General features: G+C 46.5%; 1 non-coding gene across 1 annotated transcript; it reads left to right on the top strand.

Annotated features, from left to right (window-relative positions):
* The first annotated feature begins 17823 nt into the window (after window positions 1-17823).
* LOC126541027 (U4 spliceosomal RNA) lies at window positions 17824-17964 on the top strand. Its single transcript, XR_007601610.1, has one exon. It is a non-coding gene; the product is annotated as a U4 spliceosomal RNA (small nuclear RNA).
* Window positions 17965-21964: the final 4000 nt, after the last annotated feature.

The following is a 21964-nucleotide window of genomic DNA, read 5'->3' as shown; positions in this document are numbered from 1 at the left end:
CGCCGGCGAAATCAAGCCCCGCTGCAAACCAACTGAAAACGCTTGCAAGAACGCACATCGTAAGACTTTGCCCGTCAAATCGTCACCTCTGATTACGCAGTCCCCCGAATCCGTTCAGTTTTTATTGCGGAGTCTCCGTAATGGACCCATTTTACGGCTACATTGTCTTCGACATAAGCTGACTCTACCAGGCAACAAACCGATTCACGAACCAACCCCGCACGCTGGAGAGGCAGGGAAAGCTCCGCTTTAAAGCATGAAACGCGAAGAGAAACATCGAATAGAAACTATCAATTCTGACCTGCCCCCCCCCCCCCAAAAAAAAAAACACGCAATATCAGTAAGATAATGTGGAAACTAAACAAGAACAAAGCAAAAGCTTCAGCAAGGTAACTGGATTGAACCAAAACTAAACTCGCCGACAGCAGCACGAACCTCACTCTAAGATTTTTTTCAGGTGAAGGAAATTATTGACAACGCTCCGAGGAAAACGATAGCGGGCTCGATTAACCGACTAGTTCGGCTAAGCGAAAGCTGTAAACTTGAATTAAAAAAGCTGTATAAACAAAGTAGGACAAGCACGAGACAAGCTGGCGAATGGCGAATGTTAAACCGGGGATCTTCGGCAGCAACCACCCCTTCAATGTTCATCTCGATTTGCGGAATTGGCTTCACAAAAAAATGGGTTTCCTTTGTAGCAATTGCTACGAACGGGTGGATGTCTGATTTCCCCTTTGTTAATTACTTCCCTCCTCTTTGCGGGTTTGCACAGAACCTTTGCTTCGGGTTATCAACAAATTCGACTTCACCCTGCCATCTGCTAGCCTCCTGGCTAGCTTAGATGGTAGAGCGGCTGCCCCGGAAAGGCGGTGATCCCGGGCTCAAGTCCCCGGCCAGGACGAATTTTTCTTCACCTGCGAGACTTTTCTTTCGGAGAGCCCGTATTGGTTTCCTTTGTAGCCACTGCTACGAACGGGTGGATGTCTGGTTTCCCCTTTATTAAAAAAAAGGAAAATCACAGCAATCACTACATAATCACAGCAACTAGTGCGGGTTCCAGCGGTGGTTCAAAGATGGCACACTTTCGAAATTTCACAGGTGTGATAGTTTTGAATAGACGTATTGCGATAGAAACACCTACTATAATTGACGCCATTTCCATAATGCTTCCAATTTCATGTCCAAACAAGCCGGTATGGCCGAGCACGTTAAAGAAAAGGTTGATTTTCCTGCCATGCTGTAAACGTTGTGTTCTTCCTACAAGCCAAAATATGCGAAAAGACTGCGATAACCCAGCCTGTTTTTTTCGTTATCATTATTTTTTTGTTTTGGGCATAAGACGGTGTAGGATATAAAGCGTTCTTTTCTACATCCTCAGCGTGCTGCAAGTAACCATGCGCATTTTCGGGGCTGCTTACGCGACTTCCTCTCGCAATATCTACGACGCATTCTTTCCGATAAGAGAGCCACGAGGGATACGCCGACGCCGACAACGTAGGCGAACATGTAATCGTAGAACGGGACGTTGAACGAGATCAGCTTCCGGTTCCGACGTGGCGTAAACGCACGCGACTCGACTGCCTGAAGAAGGCCCGACTCTTGTAGGGCCAGCAGGAGCCGCCGATGTTGATGCCTGCGGATATCGGGCATAGACACAAGGCTCAGTGTCATGGTCACGTCGGCACACTCATTCGTGAGTACTGCGACTCATACCGAATCGCAGTTCACAATTGGGAGTGTCAAGGAGTGACGAAGAGAGGGAGTGTGTTTGAACATTAAGTGAGTACTGGTGAGGTGTGAATGGACGTGTGTATCGAAGAGAATGAGTGGCGGTAAGTGGACGTGGGTATGAACCGGAGTGACTCTAAGCGTGTGTAATTCGGCGTTAGTTTGAACTCCAGGAAGCGTGAGTGGAGGCCTGTTTGAGCGTGAGTGATTCCAGGTGAGTGCGAGTGGGCGTGCGTGAACATGTATGCGAGTGAATACCACTGAGGGTGCCCAGGTGTTGTCATCGTAGTAGCAGAGAGACGTTACTTCTCTCCCAGCACATTATTTCGTTTAATTATCTGGTACTGTTATTAATGTGACACTCGTGACACTTTCAGAGAGAGCAGAGTATAAATAAAGGCACCGGTTGGGAAATGCGATGCAAAAGCGCATAAGAAGAAATAGAGCAGGCCACCTATTGACATATGCGCTGTTAAAGACGCCTAGAGGAAAAGTAACCTTAACACAATGCAAGGCGGCGCAGATGCCACCAATTAACGATCACTATGAATTTGCTCTCTTGATTGCTCAATTACCGAGTTTAATGTTCCGCAGCTGCACAGTGTGTAGTGCGGAAGGCCGCAATGGGCGACTCTTGATTACATTCGACCACCAGGGTTCCTTTGACATTCACCTAAATATAAGTGCACGAGCATTTTTTTTTTTCATTGCGCCTCATATCTGAATGAGGGCGCTCCTGCCAGGAATCGAGCCTGACGCCTACCACTCAGACGCAGAACGCGATAACCCGTGTGCCACCAGTGCGATTCATTGCTCTACATCCGTTGAGTAAGTATCTTGTCCTCTTGCCCGCTTCTCTGCCAGTGTCTCCAATTGTCGTGAGTCGCTGTGGATCTTCTTACTTAACAATACACCTTTTGCAGTGAAGTACAGGCAAGCAGACATTGCCGGCCAGGTTTGGGGCAGAAGGAAAACGACATCTAGCGTTTTCCGCACTTGAGAAGTCTAGGTGCCCAAAATTGTATATTTAATAACGTCTTAACAAGGCTTGCTGCTGGGCTAGTTGGCACATCGAATACATCAAAATCAAAGGAGTGGAAGAAAGGACCCGGACAAGACTGAACGCATGTGTCGTTCAGACTTGTCCGTGTTCTTGTTGCGTTTTTTTTTTCTATTCTACCATGCGAATAACGTCGTTGCCTTTACTTCTCTCACTTGCAAAGTTCAGGCAGAATTATACTTTGCAACGGTCACAATTTGAGAAGGATTGCTTATTTTTAAATATTGAAATATATGCTTTTTCATTCCATTATATCATGACTGTGCACACAGCTGCTATTCCAAGACGATAGGACAAAGGTCCTACGTCAAGCGTTAGCTTTATAAGCTGGTGTGCGGTCAGAACACATTCCTTCAGTGCTAACAGCGCTGAAGTGTCGTAACCACCCCAAGGTCAACATGACCAGAACTGCACCTTTACAATCTTTACCGACGTTTTACATATTGAAAGGTTTTGACGTTGTATTGTCGCAACAATCTTACCTCAGAGGAAATCTTCCATGCGTCGGGGATGTCCTCAGCACTGTCAGGAAAACGTCCTCTCCGAAGACAAGTCTATTTCCCTGTGCGAATTGCAGCGTAGATGCCTTAAATAATGTTATTCCAGCGTAGCCCCCAAACCTAAGTTTCTCGTGACAGCCGTTTTGACTCCCGTATGACGTACACCGACGTCCGCATGCCTCAAGAGCTCTGCGCACCGATTTCAGGTAAGTCACATTGCCGACGGATAGCCGCAGAGCGCGGGACGTCACTTCAGACACGCACGGCAAGATGGCGCCAGTATCTAGCTTCGCTGCAAACTCACGCATGTGCCGAATTTCTGACGAGTAAGACGGAACACTTCTGGATGCCGTGATTTCCATCTGAATGAAGTTCAGCAGGAAGAACACGCCGGTGGTCCACGCAACCATGCTTAACTTGCTGGACGTTAAATTGGACCTCATGCCCGGAGGTGGACCTCGGCCAAGAAAAGTGCTTAGCAAGAAGTCGCTCGCCACCGAAACGCTGCACGCTTCGTTCGGAAATAAGCCGCCCTGCAGACGGAGTGAAAAGAAAAACATGGCTACGCAGGGAGTCAATATCAGGGAGAGCTTCAGAAAAGAAAACCAATTACGGGCAAAGGAAGGGTATATAGGATCGCCGCGACGAACGAGGAAGCAGAAGTAGCTTGGCGAATGCATCGAGTAGCCGTAGACGAAACACGGAGTCTGCAAAGGGCATTTCACAGCACGGGTACCGAAGAGAACGTCTGCGCGTCGCTCTAGGAGCATTGAACTGCCCCCTTTGCGATTGTTACACTGCAGGATCAGCGTATTATTGAGTGCCTCGTAAGCCTCCACAGTTGCATTTACAGCGTTCCCGCGGAACGCGCTGCAGGATTTTGTAGGCCCATCGATCAAGGCGTAGTTGATCACCTCGTGCTTAGGGTATGTCCCTAAGGCTGGTACGTGCTCTTTCGAAAGCTCGTATGGAGTAGTGAGAACGTTTCGCTGTCGGCACAACTTGTAGTCGTCGTAAGGCGCATTGATATCACGTTCGTTCACGGTTACCACATGACACGGCTCCTCTAGCAGTTTGTCGAGGACATCCGAGTGCTGCTTGACCGAGAAAATCCAGTTCACGTTTGAGTGATATTTCTGGAATTCGGCAACGCACTTGAATACAGTGGTTGGCAGGGAAGTATGATACGGTACAACTATTAAACCTGGTCGTGGGAAATCTACCTCCTGTGTCACGTATCGGACGAAGCTGCGGTGGTTGTCTGAATGGTTCGGACACGTCCAAAGAGTCACTGCAACAGGGAAGTGTGAAACCAACTTCCCCAGCACTGCAGCTTCGGGAGCCATACAGAGCACGGCAATACGAGAAACCGGGACGGCCATCGTCTTCATTGTGTCAAGCATTAATGGACTCATTGGCGTGTAGATCGCTGCAGTGAACGAAAAAAGTGAGAAAGCTACTGCTAGAAAAGCGGCCATCTTAACGAGCCTCCGAGGACAAATGAAAACCTTGGCGAGAGTTTTCCCCTAAATGAATACCAATCTTAGTTGTTTAGATTTTCGCTCCGGCGTATGAACACTCCCGGAAATACCACGTGCCACTGAATGAGCAACTGCCGCAAAATTATATTCGCTCCGAAAGTAAGTGGGTTCGCAAACTAGGAGATGAACTTTCGAATTAGGAGAAGAAATCAGTACCTAAAATTCACACTACGCAGTCTGTGAAGTCAGCGAATGCATCTTCGTTTAAAGCAATCAATATCCTTTCCTCAATTCCCCATGTCTCCCTCTCAAGGTTGCTTTCTCCAGTCCGTGTTATTGCGAAATACCTTCTTCCGCTGAGAGGCTTTGTGCCGTCAACCTGCTTGAGGCTTTTAATGGAGCTCTTTGCACGTTCCCCCCTGTTGACATCTCCGTTTGCCAAAGCATTAGCCCAAGGCCTCCAACTCGACTGGATCAAATAATAAAGAACCGTTTGCCTGCGTCCCGTGTCTGCATTTTTATCCCCGTATTTAAGGAATTTGGCTTTATTTTTTTCAAGTGAACACGCAATCAAGTCGAAATGCATGCTCCTTAGAAATTGTGTGCACGCCTATGACATTGATTGCCGAGCACTCACAGCACTTCTCGGTATAACAGCCGTTTACTTCAACAGTGATACTTATTGTCACGCGGTCGTGACAATCACTGTTGTCGGTATTTCGTAAAGCTAAATCGCAGTGGCCACTGCTTGAGCAGTTGGAGACCGCTGTGATCAGATTACACTACCATCACCATTAAAGAAGTGACGCTTCACGGACAAAGAAATTTCGGTCACCCCTCATCACGCAATCCTTCATCAGAGTCCTAGCAATATTGCTTGATCGGCAAGTTAGCACACGTGCATCTTATTGAGTCAGCTAGAGCAAAATGAATGACTATGTGCGCTTGCCCCTAATTGACCTAAAATATTCTTATGGTGGTGGCGGCCGTGGCGTGTTGTAGGTGCAGGTGCGTTAGGTGAGGCGATCACGGCCGGAGAATGCCCCACCTGCGCGTATTATGGAGTGTCTTTCTGGGCGTATGTTCGCTAAATAAAAAGTCGTTTTTCGCTCACAATTTTCGCAGCCTTCCATTTTTCACTCACTGGAATACTAACGCCTATATTTGTTTCATATACCCACCGTGGTCGCTCGGCAACTTAGACGTTCTGCCGCTCAGCACGAGGCATGAGTCGAAATTCGGTGGCGACATAATTAAATAACGCGGCTGCACTGCGCTATAAATGGATGTGGAAGAAGACGAAGTAGTCTATCTTATGCCGATTTCATCCAAATCTTGGCTAATCCTCCACAGTGGGTGTGCGCCATCGCATAAGGAATACCATACCATACCATACCATACCATACCTATCCCGCTGCGGTAGACTAAGCTGCCTCTCACCGCATTAGCGTTGCTTTGATGCGCTACGCTTTATAAATCTATCACTCATTTACCTCCAGCTTGATGAGTCATTTACCTCCAGCTCCAGCGTAAGCGCATGGGAGCTATAGCACACACGACGTTATCGGCCCTAGGTGCGCCTAAACGCCTACACTGTCCACATCGCAGATCGTATTCAAGACAGGGCTCACGCGGCCGCGCTATACGCAGCAGCCGTCGGAGTAGAAAGCCCCCTTGTAAACATACGCTAACTAAATTAACTAGCATGGTACCAGCGCGTACAGGCAAACATGAACACTTCACACTCGATGACTGCAGACACTCGCCGTCAAAGCGCTAGGGTGAGGAATCGCGCGGCAGCAGCAGCGAGCAAAGTGACGCTTCAACGCAAAATGTAACTTACAAGGGTGAGTAAGCGCTTGTCCTCGTTTTTTCCTGTGTCCCCTGTGCAGGTTCGCGCTGCTGCACAGTTTCAACGCAAACTGAGGAGTGAGAACACACACAAGGCTACAAGCATTCGACCCAATTAGACTATGTCCTGGTCCGGAAGCAGGTCGCTTTCAAGATAAGCCCGTGGGACCGCGCGCGGCCGCAGTACAACGCCCCGCCTCCGTTCCCTCCACCGGTGGCATGCGCGCGACGGAATACGGCGCGCTTCCTCCCTTGTGCGCGCGAGCTTGGGTGGCCATCGCTGGCTCACCGTCGCATGCAGCGTACAGTGCGCGAGGAGGACGGTATCCGAGTAGGTCTGTACAGCAAACAAAACCTGCAGCAAATGCCAGAGGAGGTCAACCTGGCGCCCCTCTGCCTACGGTCGTCCTCCGCGACGCTTCTCTTCGTTTGTCCTTCCCGCCTTCCTTCAACGCTACCTATACTTTCCTCTAGGTCGCGTTACTTTGCCGCGCGCTTACACTCCTTGGTACTTTTAATAAAGTTGTTTCCATCTCCTCCAGCCTACGTACTTTCCCCGGGGAGCGACTGCCTGCCCCTCCATACACTTTCTTCGCAGGCTTGCTTCTTGGCTTCAAACAGATACCGCCGATTTTTAGAGCTGGACAGTTACTCGGGCACGTGAAAAATTAAAATCTGGAGTTTTAATGCAGGTTGTGGTGAGAGACTCCAAATTATTTTCGATTGCAGGCAGGCATTACGGAATCAAGGTGTAGGTGAGCCATATGTAAAAATACTGAAAAGATATCTATAGTGGCTCCACAGCCACCGTAGTCCTCTATAGAGAAAGCAACAAAATCCCAATAAAGAAGGGCGTCAGGCAGGGAGATACGATCTCTCCAATGCTATTCACAGCGTTTTACAGGCGGAGGTATTCAGAGACCTGGATTGGGAAGAATTGGGGATAAGAGTAAATGGAGAATACCTTAGTAACTTGCGATTCCCTGATATCACCTTGCTTAGTAACTCAGGGGACGAATTGCAATGCATGCTCACTGACCTGGACGGGCAAACCAGAAGGGTGGGTCTAAAAATTAGTCTGCAGAAAACTAAAGCAATGTTTAACAGTCTCGGAAAAGAACAGCAGTTTACGATAGGTAGCGAGGCACTGGAAGTGGTAAGGGAATACATCTACTTAGGGCAGGTGGTGACCGCGGATCCGGATCATGAAACTGAAATAATCAGAAGAATAAGAATGGGCTGGGGTGCGTTTGGCAGGCATTCTCAGATCATGAACAGCAGGTTGCCATTATCCCTCAAGAGAAAAGTGTATAACAGCTGTGTCTTACCATTACTCACGTATGGGACAGAAACCTGGAGGCTTACGAAAAGGGTTCTGCTGAAATTGAGGACGACGCAACGAGCTATGGAAAGAAGAATGATGGGTGTAACTTTAAGGGATAAGAAAAGAGCAGATTGGGTGAGGGAAAAAACGCGGGTAAATGACATCTTAATTGAAATCAAGAAAAAGAACTGGGCATGGGCGGGGCATGTAATGAGGAGGGAAGATAACCGATGGTCATTAAGGGATACGGACTGGATTCCAAGAGAAGGGAAGCGTAGCAGGGGGCTGCAGAAAGTTAGTTGGACGGATGAGATTAAGAAGTTTGCAGGGACAACATGGCCACATTTAGCACAGGACCGGGGTAGTTGGAAAAGTATGGGAGAGGCCTTTGCACTGCAGTGGGCGTAGCCAGGCTGATGATGACGACGACGACGATGATGATGATGATGATGACCTGAGTTTATTCAACGTGCACGGTACACGCTACACGGGCGTTCTTCGATTTCGCGCCCTTCGAAATGCGCTATCCGCGGCCGGGATTTCACCCCACGACCTTGTGCTTAGCAGAGCAACCGCAAAGCCACTAAGCGATCGCGGCGGGTCAATTTTGATATCCCCGAGCATTTATGATCCCTTCCGTTTCAGGAAGCTTTCTTTTATTGTGATAGCAATTATGCGGACACTCCAGGTGCACTTCTGCAGTCGGCGTCGCCGTCGCCGTGATGCCGCGCGTAAAGTCCAAGGGCGATATACCCGCCGCCGCGCGCCGCATGCTGTATGTGCGAGGGAAAGCGTACAAGAGTGAGCCGGCGAACTCACTGAACACCTATACAAAGTTAGAGAAGGGAAACTGTACCTTCCACAGTGCAACGGAAATAAGCGTAGCGGTGGCGTCGTGAACTAAAGTATGCGACCAGAGATGGCGCTGTACAACAGGAAACGGAAACAGTATTGCCGCTTTACCAGGTATTCTGTGGCTTTACTGGGTTTCTGGCTGCTGCGCCTCGATCGTTCTTCCGCCAGTTTGGTTGCTGTGTGGCAAACGTAGCGCCTACATAGGCGCTACGTTTGTCACACAGCAACCAAACTGGCGGGAGCACAATCGAGGCGCAGCAGAATATATGTAGCGCTGAGTCATATCGAGTTAAGGCACACTCTGAACTGACTTTTAAGGGCATCCTGAGCGGTTTTTCGTTTATAACGCCGCCGTTACCCCGAGTTGTGCCGCCGCGCTCCAGCTGTTGCATTTCGTGCAGGGCTACTGACAGAATGCGGTTTCCGGTGGCACGATGGCCTCGACTGGAATAAACGCACACGACACCAAAGATTGAGTAAGCTTGAAAATATTCTATTTGCATTTTACAAGTACAACAAAAAGCACACGTCTACGCATCCACACAAACGCGGTTACATAGTCAAGAACATAGTCAAGAAATGGCTCATTAATAAGGGTAGCACAAACGCACAAGAAAGAAGACCTAAGCTACAAAACGTACGGTGGGCTGCTAAGTATAATAATTTCCCTGTCACCGCGTGTCACTCTTATACAGCATCTTTACAGCACTACCAGGCCGGGTAGTTTGGCGGAAAGAACGCAAATTTTGGTCGTCTGTTTTGCCACGTGATTCGACGGCTACTTTTATGGTGATTAACAATGATTCTACCAATGATCCATTTCATATCACAAACGCATTTAATGACTATTTCAAGTCCGTTTTCACTCGCGACAACAACGTCATCCTTCCAGACATCATTGCTCGTAGTGACGTACCCATCAATGACATTAACATTACCGAAGAAGGTGTGTTGAACATAATATTGAAAGTCGATACTAAGAAGTCTGCTGGGCCAGATGGCATTCCGAACTTGTTTTTGGTACGGTACTCATTATGGACCTGTCGCTACCTCACTGTCATATTTCGTAAGTCGCTGGCATCCTCTACAGTACCCTCATCCTGGAAAATGGCTCAAGTTCTTCCTTTATTCAAGGCCGGTGACAAACACGTCTTATCTAATTATCGACCAATTTCTATAACCTCTCATTCGTGTAAAATGTTAGAGCATATTATTTACAAACACATTATGGAATACCTCGAGTCACATAAATTACTAACTAATTTCCAGCACGGCTTCAGACGTGGGTTCAGCACATTAACACAGTTAAGTGAATTTACACATGACATTTGTATTAACCTCGACACGGGCAACCAAATTGACGCAATCTTCATTGACTTTTCAAAGGCATTTGATACAGTGATTCATTCGAAATTAATGTATAAACTTGACGCCATCCTTAATAATCGCCACATTCTCAGCTGGATTTCTAGTTTTCTTTCCGATCGATCTCAATTTGTGTCCTTTAACAGAGCTAATTCCAGGTTGACAGAGGTGCCTTCAGGAGTACCACAAGGTTCCGTGCTGGGTCCGTTGCTTTTCTTGATCTTTATAAACGATTTGCCTCATCACATAACCTCAAATATACGTTTGTATGCTGATGACTGTGTATTGTATCATAAAATTTCCTCCTTTGATGACCATTTACAGCTTCAAGAATCATTTTCTAATTTTAGCTCTTGGTGCGATACCTGGCAAATGACAATTAACGTCCGTAAAACCGTTGTTATGACTTTCACTAATAAAACGACCCCTTCCGCTTTTACTTACAAAGTTAATAATACTCCAATTCAGAGCGTTAATGAATATAAATACCTTGGTCTTGTTTTCACACCTAGTATGTGTTGGTCGAAGCACATTGATTTAATAACCTCAAAAGCACTGAAAAAGTTAGGCTATCTGCGCCGCACATTGACCACAGCCCCAAGAGATACTAAACTACTCATGTATAAATCACTAATCCGGCCTATACTCGATTATGCTTCTCCCGTCTGGAATCCACACAAACAGTGCCACATTAATCAAATTGAGGCCATCCAAAAGAAAGCGATCCGCTTCATATGCCATAGGTACGATAGGGATTTTTCGCCGTATACAGCGCTTTCATCCCTAGGGTTAGAACCGCTCTCAGATCGCCGACGCACGGAATCATTGAAGTTCTTGCATTGCGTTATTAACTCTTCTTGCCGTATATCTTCGGATAACTACCTAACTCCTGCGAAACCATCTAATACTAGAAGTCACCATCACCTAAACATCGCACCTTATTTCGCCCGTACGGACACAATTAAATACAGTTTATTTCCCCGTGTAATCGAGCACTGGAATTCTTTGCCTGGTGCTACTCGTTCTCTTCCTTTAAACTTATTCCTGCCGGCCATTGAATAGTTTTGGCTTGTGTTTATTTGTATTTTTCGTATTGGCCTGTATTACTTACTATTCTTATTTCTCTGCCTTTCACACCCACTCCTGCAATAGCCCGATCGGGCTGCAGTATGTACAAATAAAATAAAATAAATAAAATAAAACAGCTTACGGCCGTCAGCTGCCTCTTCTTTACGGGTGTCATAATTATCCTAATCTCCGCATCGACGTCGTCCAAGTCCGCATACAGGTATCTGTATCTGAACCATATGTGCCAGCTTCATACATATGTAGTGAAATTATGATAACCACTGCGTCTTATCAAACATGTATTGGTTTTGCAAATGCGCATTACAGCTGACAAAACGACATACTGTAAGTGAAGCACAAGAAAACAAGGACAAAAGGACGATACAATACTTGAAGAAGAAATGAAGAATTAGTAGGCGTACAGCAAACAAGCGATGACGGGGAACACACAATGATGCATCGGGTGTTCTGTGACATCGGTTTGCGTACTTACGGTGTTATGGAGATCAACGGCATAAAAACGTACCTTCAAGCGTACTCCCTCAACCTCCGCCGCATTCATTATGATAATCAACGCCGAAACAAAATGAGGCACTATTTTTTGCCAGGAGTAGACCTCCTTATAGCAAGCCTATGTAATGACTCGCAGACGAAACCAGCATGCTTTTCGAAAATGTTTTACCGCCGTAGTATTCGAACGCCAACGGCCAGGAAACACATCGATACCAATAGGCTGTCGGCTGTCGTTGGTTAATCAAGTACAAGAACCTTGACGCTATGGCTAAAAAGCAGCTTCAACAATCAAATTTTAAAAAGATCAACTGCCTATTTGCCTGAGGTAAAAAAACATTCTTAGACACCTCGATTGTTTATGTCAATGGTTTGTGTAAAGTAAAAAATTCAGCATTTTCAGCGCCCCTAGCAGAGAAAGCACAAATTAAAGTATGCGACCAAATTACAGTAGCTCCACTTGCGCGCTTACGCTGAAACGCGCCTCGATTGATTTTTCGCCCTCTGTGGCCATTTGTTGAACTTGAGAGTGCGCGGGGCCTGCGACCTCGGCTAAATCTCGCGTACGCAAGCGAGGAAGACGAGGCGGGAGCGCGCCCTCTTCTGTAGCGCGCGAGGCAACCAGGTTAGGCTTTAGGTTAGGCGAGGGCGAGGGGGTGTACTCTGGCGGCTGCGGCTTACGGCGATTTGGCACGATACGGCGCCGTGCCGTATCGTGCCAGTAGGGTACACTCGCAAGCGATTTGCGACATGGCCAAAGTGCGCGCCCGCGCGGGTGTCGTCTTCAAAGCGAACTGCGATGTTTGCAGAGTGCGCGTAATGCAGGTAGCTTCGTATGCACTGTGCTTTCGGCGCTGCGTTCGCGTTGAAGCGACAGATGCACGAGGGTGAATTCGCGCGCTGCTGCTGCCACGATTCCTCACTGCAGCATTTTGACAGCGAGTTTCCACGCTCATCGAGCGAGATGGGTTCATGTATATGTGTGCGCGCGTGACACCATTCTTGTTGATTTAATTAAAACACGTTAGCGGCCTAGTTAGTTTGAATGCCTGATAGAATGTTTAAGCGCGACTGAGACAGAGACAGCGTTGTCTGTGCTTGTTTCAGGCACGTACCCAAGGAGGGGCCCGGGGGGGCCCAGCCTCCCCCCCCCCCCCCCGATATCAAGTGGCATACCCCCTCCCCCCCCTCCCCACCCACGCCACCACTCCTCGCACATTGCTAAAGCGCCGCCAGATCAATGTTGAGACTTGGCAGCTGTTCATCGGTCAGCATTATGCTGCCCTTTTCACTCATTTTAGATGGCGGTAGTTATCGGCATCTCTTGTAATGTGAAGGACAGTTTTATCATAGATTCCGCACCGGCGCGATTAACTTGAGATGCGTTCAGTTGTCACCATCTATTCAACCGTCACGCGCATAGCTGTTGTTTTGTTAGTTCAACCTTCTTTGTTTAGGCTGATCCTGGGGCCAGGAGAGGGATGCGGCTGTTACTTAGCTGGTCTGTACTCTCATGGAACAAGTTTCGGCGGGAGAAAACGCCAATTGCGTTTAACTTATCCCTTTGCTTCATTATTTCCTTGAGTTATGGCTCGCCGCGACGCTGGTAGATGCCCGGAACCATATACACGTGATATGGGTTAGGTAAGATGGGAAATAAAATAATGTGAAAGAGCGTCCATCATGAAACCCTGCAATAACCCTTAAAGCCATAAGCAAGGTGACTGTCGCCCGTTACCTCGTCTGTTTTTCCCTAATTGTATAGCAATTTTCGTGCAAAATTGGCAACTGGAAACAAAAATCGCGAGGAGTTGAGAAATTAAGCGATCTACTAAGGGAGAGAGCGAAGTCAACAACCAAACTTCAAGCAAAAGCGAATAATAAAAAGTTTACCGTTGCTTATGAGCATATTTATGGATCAACATCTGTTTATTTAAAAAGGAAGTAGAGAAAACGCCGCCGGAAGTGGAGAACAATTACTTGTTTTGAATGACGCTTCTACAGTTATCGGTCGAACCGCCTCACGTAGCCACTTCTCTGCTGTGCTTATGTGGGAGTTTTTTTAACCTTTCGCTGGGAGCGCAGTACGTCTAGAATCGCCGAGTCCTGCGCTCTACGCGGTTGTATGGGATTGGCGGCCGCACAGCGTTGTTACGCAATTCGCGGAACTGTAAAAACTGATCAACAAGGTGAAAGTAACTGATATTCGAAACTATAACATGAGAAAGACTGAAGAAGCCGTAAAATATGAACGCTGCCTGAATTCAGCAAAAAAGAAACCTGGCATAGGACAAACCATGATGTATGCACTAAAAGATACGAAGGATAATATCATCAGCAATCTCGAAGATATAGTAAAAGCAGCGGAAAAATTCTAAGCTTACCTGTATACACTACCCAGAGGAGTCGCGATACCTCACTTAGAAACAGTAATGAACAGGATACAGAAACTCTCCTATAACTAGCGATGAGACCAGAAGGGCCCTGGAAGACATGGAACGATGAAGAGCGGGAGGAGAAGGTGGAATAACAGTCGATTTAATCAAAGGTGGAGGAGACATAACGCTTGGAAAACTGGCGGCTCTTTATACGAAGTGTCTATCGACTGCAAGGGTCCCAGAAAACTGGAAGAATGCTGACATTATACTAATCCACAAAAAAGGAGACGTTAAAGAATTGAAAAATTATGGGACCATTAGCTTACTCCCTGTATTATATAAAACATTTACCAAAATAATCTCCAAACACTGGACTTTAGTCAACCAAGGGAACAGGCTGGCTTCAGGAAGGGATACTCTACAATGGATCACATCCATGTCATCAATCAGGTTATCGCGAAATCTGCAGAGTACAATAAGCCTCTCTATGTGGCTTATATAGATTACGAAAAAGCATTTGATTCAGTAGAGATACCAGAAATCGTAGAGGCACTACGTAATCAAGGAGTACAGAACGCTTACGTAAATGGATGGATGGATGGATACAACTTTCTTGTATGTCCGGCAAGGTTTAACGCGACCCGCGCTCAGGTCTCCCACGGAGGAACGTCAAGGCCCTGCCTCAACGCCGCTTCACGGGCTTGCTGGACTGCCCACATCTGAATTCCGAGGTCTGAGCTGCGCAGAGCGGCGGCCCACCTCGACGACAGGGTCTCCGGAGTAACTGCCATCCCTCCTATAACTGCATTGCACTCCCACAGCATGTGTTTGAGTGTTGCTGGTCCTTCCTGGCACAATTTGCACGTGTCGTCCTGATGCTTATCTGGGAAGATACGTTTGAGACGGAATAGATTAGGGAACGTGTTTGTCTGTAGTTGTCGCCAGGCGACGGCCTGCCTCCTGTTCAATTTGGGACTCGGCGGTGGGTATATCCTTCTGGCGTTCAAATATACACTGGTGATGTCGTTGTATCTGGTGAGCCTGTCCCGTTCTGCTCGAGAAGCGTTCGCTATTGTGCGAGAGGCGTTGCCCTGTTCGGCGCGGCGGGTCATGTCTCGCGCCGTCCGGTGCGCCGTCTCGTTTAGGTTCAAGAGCGCGTCGCCTTCCGTGGTGACGTGCGCGGGGAACCATATGATCCTCGAGCTCGCGGTTTTGGATCTGCCCGCTTTGGCCAGAATGGACAGGGCTTCCTTGGAAATTCGACCTTTGGCATAATTCTTTATTGCCGTTTGCGAGTCACTGAGTACAACTTCGCATTCCTGTTCTGTGAGGGCCAGCGCAATCGCTACTTCCTCCGCTATTTCCGAGTGTTTGGTGTATACACTGCATGCGGTTCTGATTTTTGACTCTGCGTCTATGACTACGGCGGCGTATGTTTGGCCGTTCGCATATTCGGCTGCGTCGACAAAGCGCGCGTTTCTCTCCCTGCCGAATGAACGGAGCAGAGCCTCGGCTCTTGCCTTTCTTCTACCTCGGTTGTAATCGGGGTGCTTACGTAAAAAGCTTGGAAAATATTGCTACATGCGTGTGTTACTTGTATGTTTGAACGAGGCGCGTAGGCGCCATCACTCCAGAAAAGAGGAGGAAGAACGAACTGGGCTCGCGCTGTGAATCTAACCGGTCAACGCTGCAACCGTTGTTGTAAATATAATCTGTAAATAGTTTCTCGTCTTACTGACTCGTCCTTCGCGTAAGAATATCTACAGAGGTTCTACAGCTACCTTAATTCTACACAAGAAAAGCAGGGTGATACCTATAGAGAAAGGGGTCGGACAGGGAGACACAATTTCTCCAAAGCGTGCTTAGAAGAATTCAAGCTACTAAACTGGGAAGGCTTAGGAGTAAAGATCGACGGCAAATATCTCAGCAACCTTCGTTTTGCCGATTACATTGTTCTATTCAACAACAATGCAGACGAGTTACAACAAATGATTGGAGACCTTAACAGAGAGAGTGTAAGAGTGGGGTAGAATATTAATATGCAGAAGATGAAGATAATGATAAATAGCCGGGCAAAGGAACAAGAGATCAGGATCGCCAGTCGGCCACTAGAGACTGAAGGAGCACATTTACCTAGGTCAATTAATCACAGGTAACCCTGATCATGAGAAGAAAATTCACAGAAGATAAAAATAGGTTGGATCGCATACGGCAGACATTGCCAGCTCCTGACTGGAAGCTTACCATTATTATTGAAAAGTAAGGTGTGCAATCAGTGAATTTTTCCATTGCTGACATATGGGGCAGAGACTTGAGAGCAAGTTAAGGGCCGCGCAAAGAGCGATCGAACGAAGATTTCTAGGCATAACGTTAGGAGAGAAAGAGAGCGCTTTGGATTAGAGAGCGAACGGGTATAGACGATATTCTAATTGACATCAAGAGGGAAAAAAATGTAGCTGGGCAGGTCATGCAATGCGCCAGTTAGATAACCGTTGGACCATTAGGGTTACAGAATGGGTACCAAGAGAAGGGAAACGCAATCGAGGACGACAAAACACTAGGTGGAGCGATGAAATTAGGAAATTCGCGGGCGCTAGTTGGAATCGGCTGGGGCAGGACAGGGGTAATTGGAGATCGCAGGGAGAGGCCTTCGTCCTGCAGTGGACATAAAACAGGCTGATGATGACGATGATGGAGGTGGTGGGCCCCCCTCCGAAAAAAAATCTTGGGTACGTGCCTGGCTTGTTTGTTTCTGCGTCCTGGTTCACTATCGCTTATACTTTCTATCATAGTTAATTTAGTTATTAAGCAAATGATAACAAGTTCATACGGCCGATAAAACTTTTATCCTTAATTCGTACAGTGATCTACTTATTTGCTATCGCTATCGGTGCTTCGCCTTTCGGACGAAACTGTGACTTTTCTTCCTCTGTCAAAGGGCGATGCTGTGGGAGTAACCGCATGGAAAGAAAGGTGTTGACGAGATTGGTGTGGATTCTTTGGAAGAGCATCCTTTACTTAGACGTGATGGCGGTCTTTCGCAAAGGAAGATCCTCCATTGACGGTCTGGTCGACTTGGTTTCCACCGTCGAACACTCGTTTTTGACGTCAAAACTGCGTATGACAATGCGTTACATGACGCCAATCTCGATGCACTAAGGGACCTAGGCATTGGAGGCAGAATGTCTCAATGGATCACGAACTCTCTAACAGGTCGCACCATCTTTATGGCGACGACGGATGACGAAACCAGTCACAATCAAGTCCCACGTAGCCACCTCACGAAGCATGCAGGGTGTCTAAATGCGCACCTCCTTCGCCGCCCCCACAGAACGCGCATGCTGGCGTGCGTGGAGGACATAGAGGCCCCTTCAAAGCATGCCAAACGCCCTCTTAGATAACGACCGGGATTACTTGATAAATATTACGTGAAAGTTAGCCTTTACAATGGCGGAGTAGCCAAAACATTACGGCGTTTCATTGCTTTTTCATAAAGATACTACATGTTTATACTAACGTCATTGAAGGAATAACTTATTTTAAATAAAAGTAGTAGTTACAGTACGCTTACCAACTAGAATAACACTGCACTTTTTCAGTTATGCTAGTATGTGCTGAGAAAAAGGCAAATATTTTATAAAAGTATCTCGCCAGTGTAAGACGGTGTATTGCAATGGGGTCGTATCGAACCTTCGTCCTAGTCAGCTTTGCGCAGAGGCGGTGTCGTACCCAATGAAGTGCTGCTGAGGGGCGACTATTGCTAGTTGAAAACTTTTCCCAATACCCCGCCGGGACAACGTGAAATACCGTTGGCCATGGCAATTTTTGGCTGGCCCTACGTGGCTTTCTTATGGAATTCAAAAATCAGAATTTTGGAGGCTGATTCATGTCGGCGCAGGAAACCGTTCATCTATTAGTATGGTTAAAATACGAACCTAATTTCTCCTCAGGCCTGCTACTCTGACGTTCTAAGAATAACATAACGATCCCCAATAATGCGATAACATAAATATACTAGAAGCCATTAGGCTTTGTTACAGCAGTAATACAGCTAAAAACTACCGCAAGAATTTTGATAATTAACTACTAAATGCGTAAGCATTCTACGGCTCCGCAGCTACTTCATTTTGCTTAGTAACCATCGCTACCAATCACCTACTATTACACTGTTATAACGATTACATGTGTTTACCAATTATGCATTTATTTTGCAGATATATCGTATCAGCGCGGTCTAAACGCCGTCACAACTGTTCATTTCTTTCCAGCGAGGCTCTATGTGGCTAGCATTAAATGGATTTTTGTTCTCCGAGAACAAAAACTATCATCATCAATGGCTCATAACCCCTCAAGCATTCATACACCCGTAAGCAAGCAAATAATGCAATGACTCATACCGTACCCTAATGCAGAGGCTACAAGCACTCGGCAAAGTGAAGCGAACAGGGACCGTATTCTGAAACGTTCACCATCCGCGATAGTTTCGCCGCCGCGATAGTCACGTTCAATAATCAAGCGACCGCTTACCCGTGACGTCAGCGTGCACTACCAATACGCGCTGTCGAACGCTTCACATCGCATGAGAGAGCGCACCGTGCGAGTGCAGAGTGGCTCGGGTGTGTTGTTTTCGAGTGTAGTGGCCGCAGTACGGGTTCTGCGCACTGACTACGGTTGGTTACGGCTGCTTTAGGTAAAATAAATTGAATAAAGAAGTGTGAAATGTTTTATTTAAAATGAATCAACAGATATCGCCGCGAAGTGATGCGTGTAACGCGCCACCAATAAGGCTACTATAAACTACTACCTACCTTATCTCTACTACACTCCCCCACCAACCGAACGCCAAAAGACGCCAAAAGACGCGTTCGTTAATTCAGGATATATCAAGAACACCCTTCGACACCATGACGTTAAAATGACATAGGCCGGAACTACCAGATGGCGCTACTTCTTTCAGGTTTTGCTAAAACTACCAATCAGCGCACGCCGTTGGTGGAGGCGCGGCCAAGGCGATAGTTTCGCGGAAGGCGAACATTTCAGAACACGGGACCAGTGCTTAAATTCTTTCTGATCACGCATACAACATACAGAACAGCATGTCGAAAACTGTCATCGTTATTGGCTCATACCACCGTAAGCAATGGCTCATACCCCCGTAAGCGAACAAAACTTGCGATGACTCACAGTCCCTTTAGGTTCGGGGTTACTCACTTTGCGTGTTGTCGGTGATTCCAATGTGGATGTGTCGGTACCGAAAAGGGAGCGGTTTACGCTTTCCGTGTTGCAGACATATCCGTAGCGATGCCACACCTATCCGGCCCTACTGACCAACCAGTGGCGTACGTGCATCGATTGGACAAAATCAAAGAATGTGATTACATTTGCAAGTTAAATAATGACCGCCGATCAAGGAAATAAACGAGTGTGCGTATCTTTCGTCACGATTACCGCCCATCGACACCAGAAATGAGTTCGTACCTTTGTTCAATATTGTGTAAACTCCGTGTCGTGTGCTAAACAGCTTCGCTGGTCAACCATCTTCACAGAGTGGAATGGCTCATGATCTTTGCCTCACTGTAGCTTTTTCTTATTTTCCTTTTTTATTGCGATAGCAGTGATATGGACATTCCATGCGAATTTGTGCCATCGCTGTCACCGTGCGGTTCCGTAAAATTCAAAGCCGACAAATGGGCTAGTGAAGGCGTGCGAGGGTGAGCCAGCGAACGTGACTCAATCTCGCGTGCGTTTGCGAGGAAGGCGGACCGGACACGCGCCCTCTCATGTCGCCCGCGAGACGCGGGTGTAGAGCCTGTTTCACATGATGCAATTTTCGTCGCACCGGAAATGCCCGGAAATGCCCGGAAATGCGATTTCTGTCGTTTGCGAGAAAAATCGCAGTCGCAGTGCCGACCCCCCCGATTTTCGGCTGCGACCAACCAGCTGGTCGCACCGTCGTAGCGATCGCTGCGATTTTCCGTCGAAATTGCGCGGAAGGCTATCACAGAGCTATTTCGCGGTTTGTTTTGGAAAATGGCGTCTCGCACAACAAGTGCAATGTGCCGAGACATGGATTGCCGAATTCGGTACGTACGGGAAGGAAGAATAAGAAACTTTTACCGCAGATTCCATCCTCCCGTTTCTATGCATTTGTTGACACGCTACGCAGCAAATGAAATGCATTTTCACGTTTGCTTCGTACGCCTTTGCGAGCTGTCACTAATAGGAGGTGTTCAATCCCCACCAGCCGACGAGGTCGTCACAATTTTCGTTCGTTGAGTAGCATGCAAAAATCGCGCTTACGGAGCAGCTTGAATTATTTCAACATCGGCAAGGACAAAGGACAAGACAGCAAAGTACCCGAAGTTTCAACGTTGTGCTGAACGCGGTACCCTTCAGTTGCATTTTCTTGTCGGTTTTCAAGCGTGAATTTCCCGACGCATCTTGAAAGATTATCTTACCTCACTTATTAAATTGGTCAGAGCAAAAGTGTAGGCTATCGTAATGAATTTTCTACAATAGCATTAAATCCGTGGCTTCAATAAACAACGTCGTTAATTTGTTTTCGAACAATACCTGCACGTTAAGTTGCACCTCTTCTTTGGATAATTCTTTTTCTTGCGCAGAAACCAATAAACAATGAATATGTTGCGGGCTTTGTATCCTTACTGTACCTGTATTAACATTTGCTTTGAAAGGTATTTGTTCTACAGCTAGCAAATTAAGTAAATTATTTGCTTGCTATACAAAATGACCCTCCTGCACCGCCATGTAAAACTCGTGCAACAATGCGAAAAGCAGGCATACAGCCGGTTCTTGTGGAGATAAAAGAGTTGAAAACGACACGTTAAAGGAAAGTAAACAAAAAATTTGCAGTGAAGTCAGTCAGTTGTATCCTTGCTGTGAAACGTTGAATCTCTTAAGTACAAGCGATTCTTCCACGTTCACAGCTGATCAAGTGTGCAGAAACATTCATGGCTTACATGTTTCTAATAAGTTTCCAGTAAGTTTGTGATCATATGTATTAGTGTGTAAACCCATGTAATGATATCCGCTGTGATTACTATCTTTATAAGTAATGAAATACCATGCTACTGGCAAGAACATATCACCAGAGGATTTTAGAACAAATTTCTGCATTTCAACTATACACAATATGTGGTTTATTCAATAAAGGACCACAAACTGCTTTTTTTGCAATCACAAACTTATTCCAAGTTTTACTTACATACAGGCAAAAAAAAAAGAATCTATATAAAAAAATATTGTTCTTCAATTTATTCACCTGCCACTGTGGCTATAGCATTCTGCTGCTAACCCAAGGCGAGGGGTTCATTTGCCAGCCATGGAAGTCGCATTTCGATGGGAGTCATAGGTAAAAAAAAAGCTCTTGCACTTAGATTTATTTGATTACCTTTTATTGAACACTTAAACTTCCAAATACTATTGCATAGGGGGGCACGCTTATGCAAAATCTAACACCAATCTAAAGCAAAGGGCACAATTGTAAAACAACGATCTTTCGTGATAATTCGAGTGTGTAAACATTCATTGCATCAATATGTATTGTTCAACAGCACTGCACAAATAAGCATAACCACGTATAGTAAGTACCCTGTCAGGAAGCTGGTTCTACAGATGTATAAATGTCAAGACATGAATGCTAACACTAAAGACGTGCACATAGCACAAAGAAAACCTTTTTTAAGAGTTTTCTCTTCAGGCAGATATGAATGGTCCATAAGCAGCAGAAACTTTATTGTAGGGCGTTGTGTAATACTGCTTATGAAAGAATGAAGATAGTGAAGAGGCTTTTAACAGCAGTACCTCATGCTACTCTAATAAAA

Source organism: Dermacentor andersoni, chromosome 2, assembly GCF_023375885.2.
Source record: "Dermacentor andersoni chromosome 2, qqDerAnde1_hic_scaffold, whole genome shotgun sequence".
NCBI lineage: Eukaryota > Metazoa > Arthropoda > Arachnida > Ixodida > Ixodidae > Dermacentor > Dermacentor andersoni.
The sequence above is the reverse complement of the archived record's forward strand: the minus strand, read 5'-3'. Positions and strand labels throughout refer to the sequence as shown.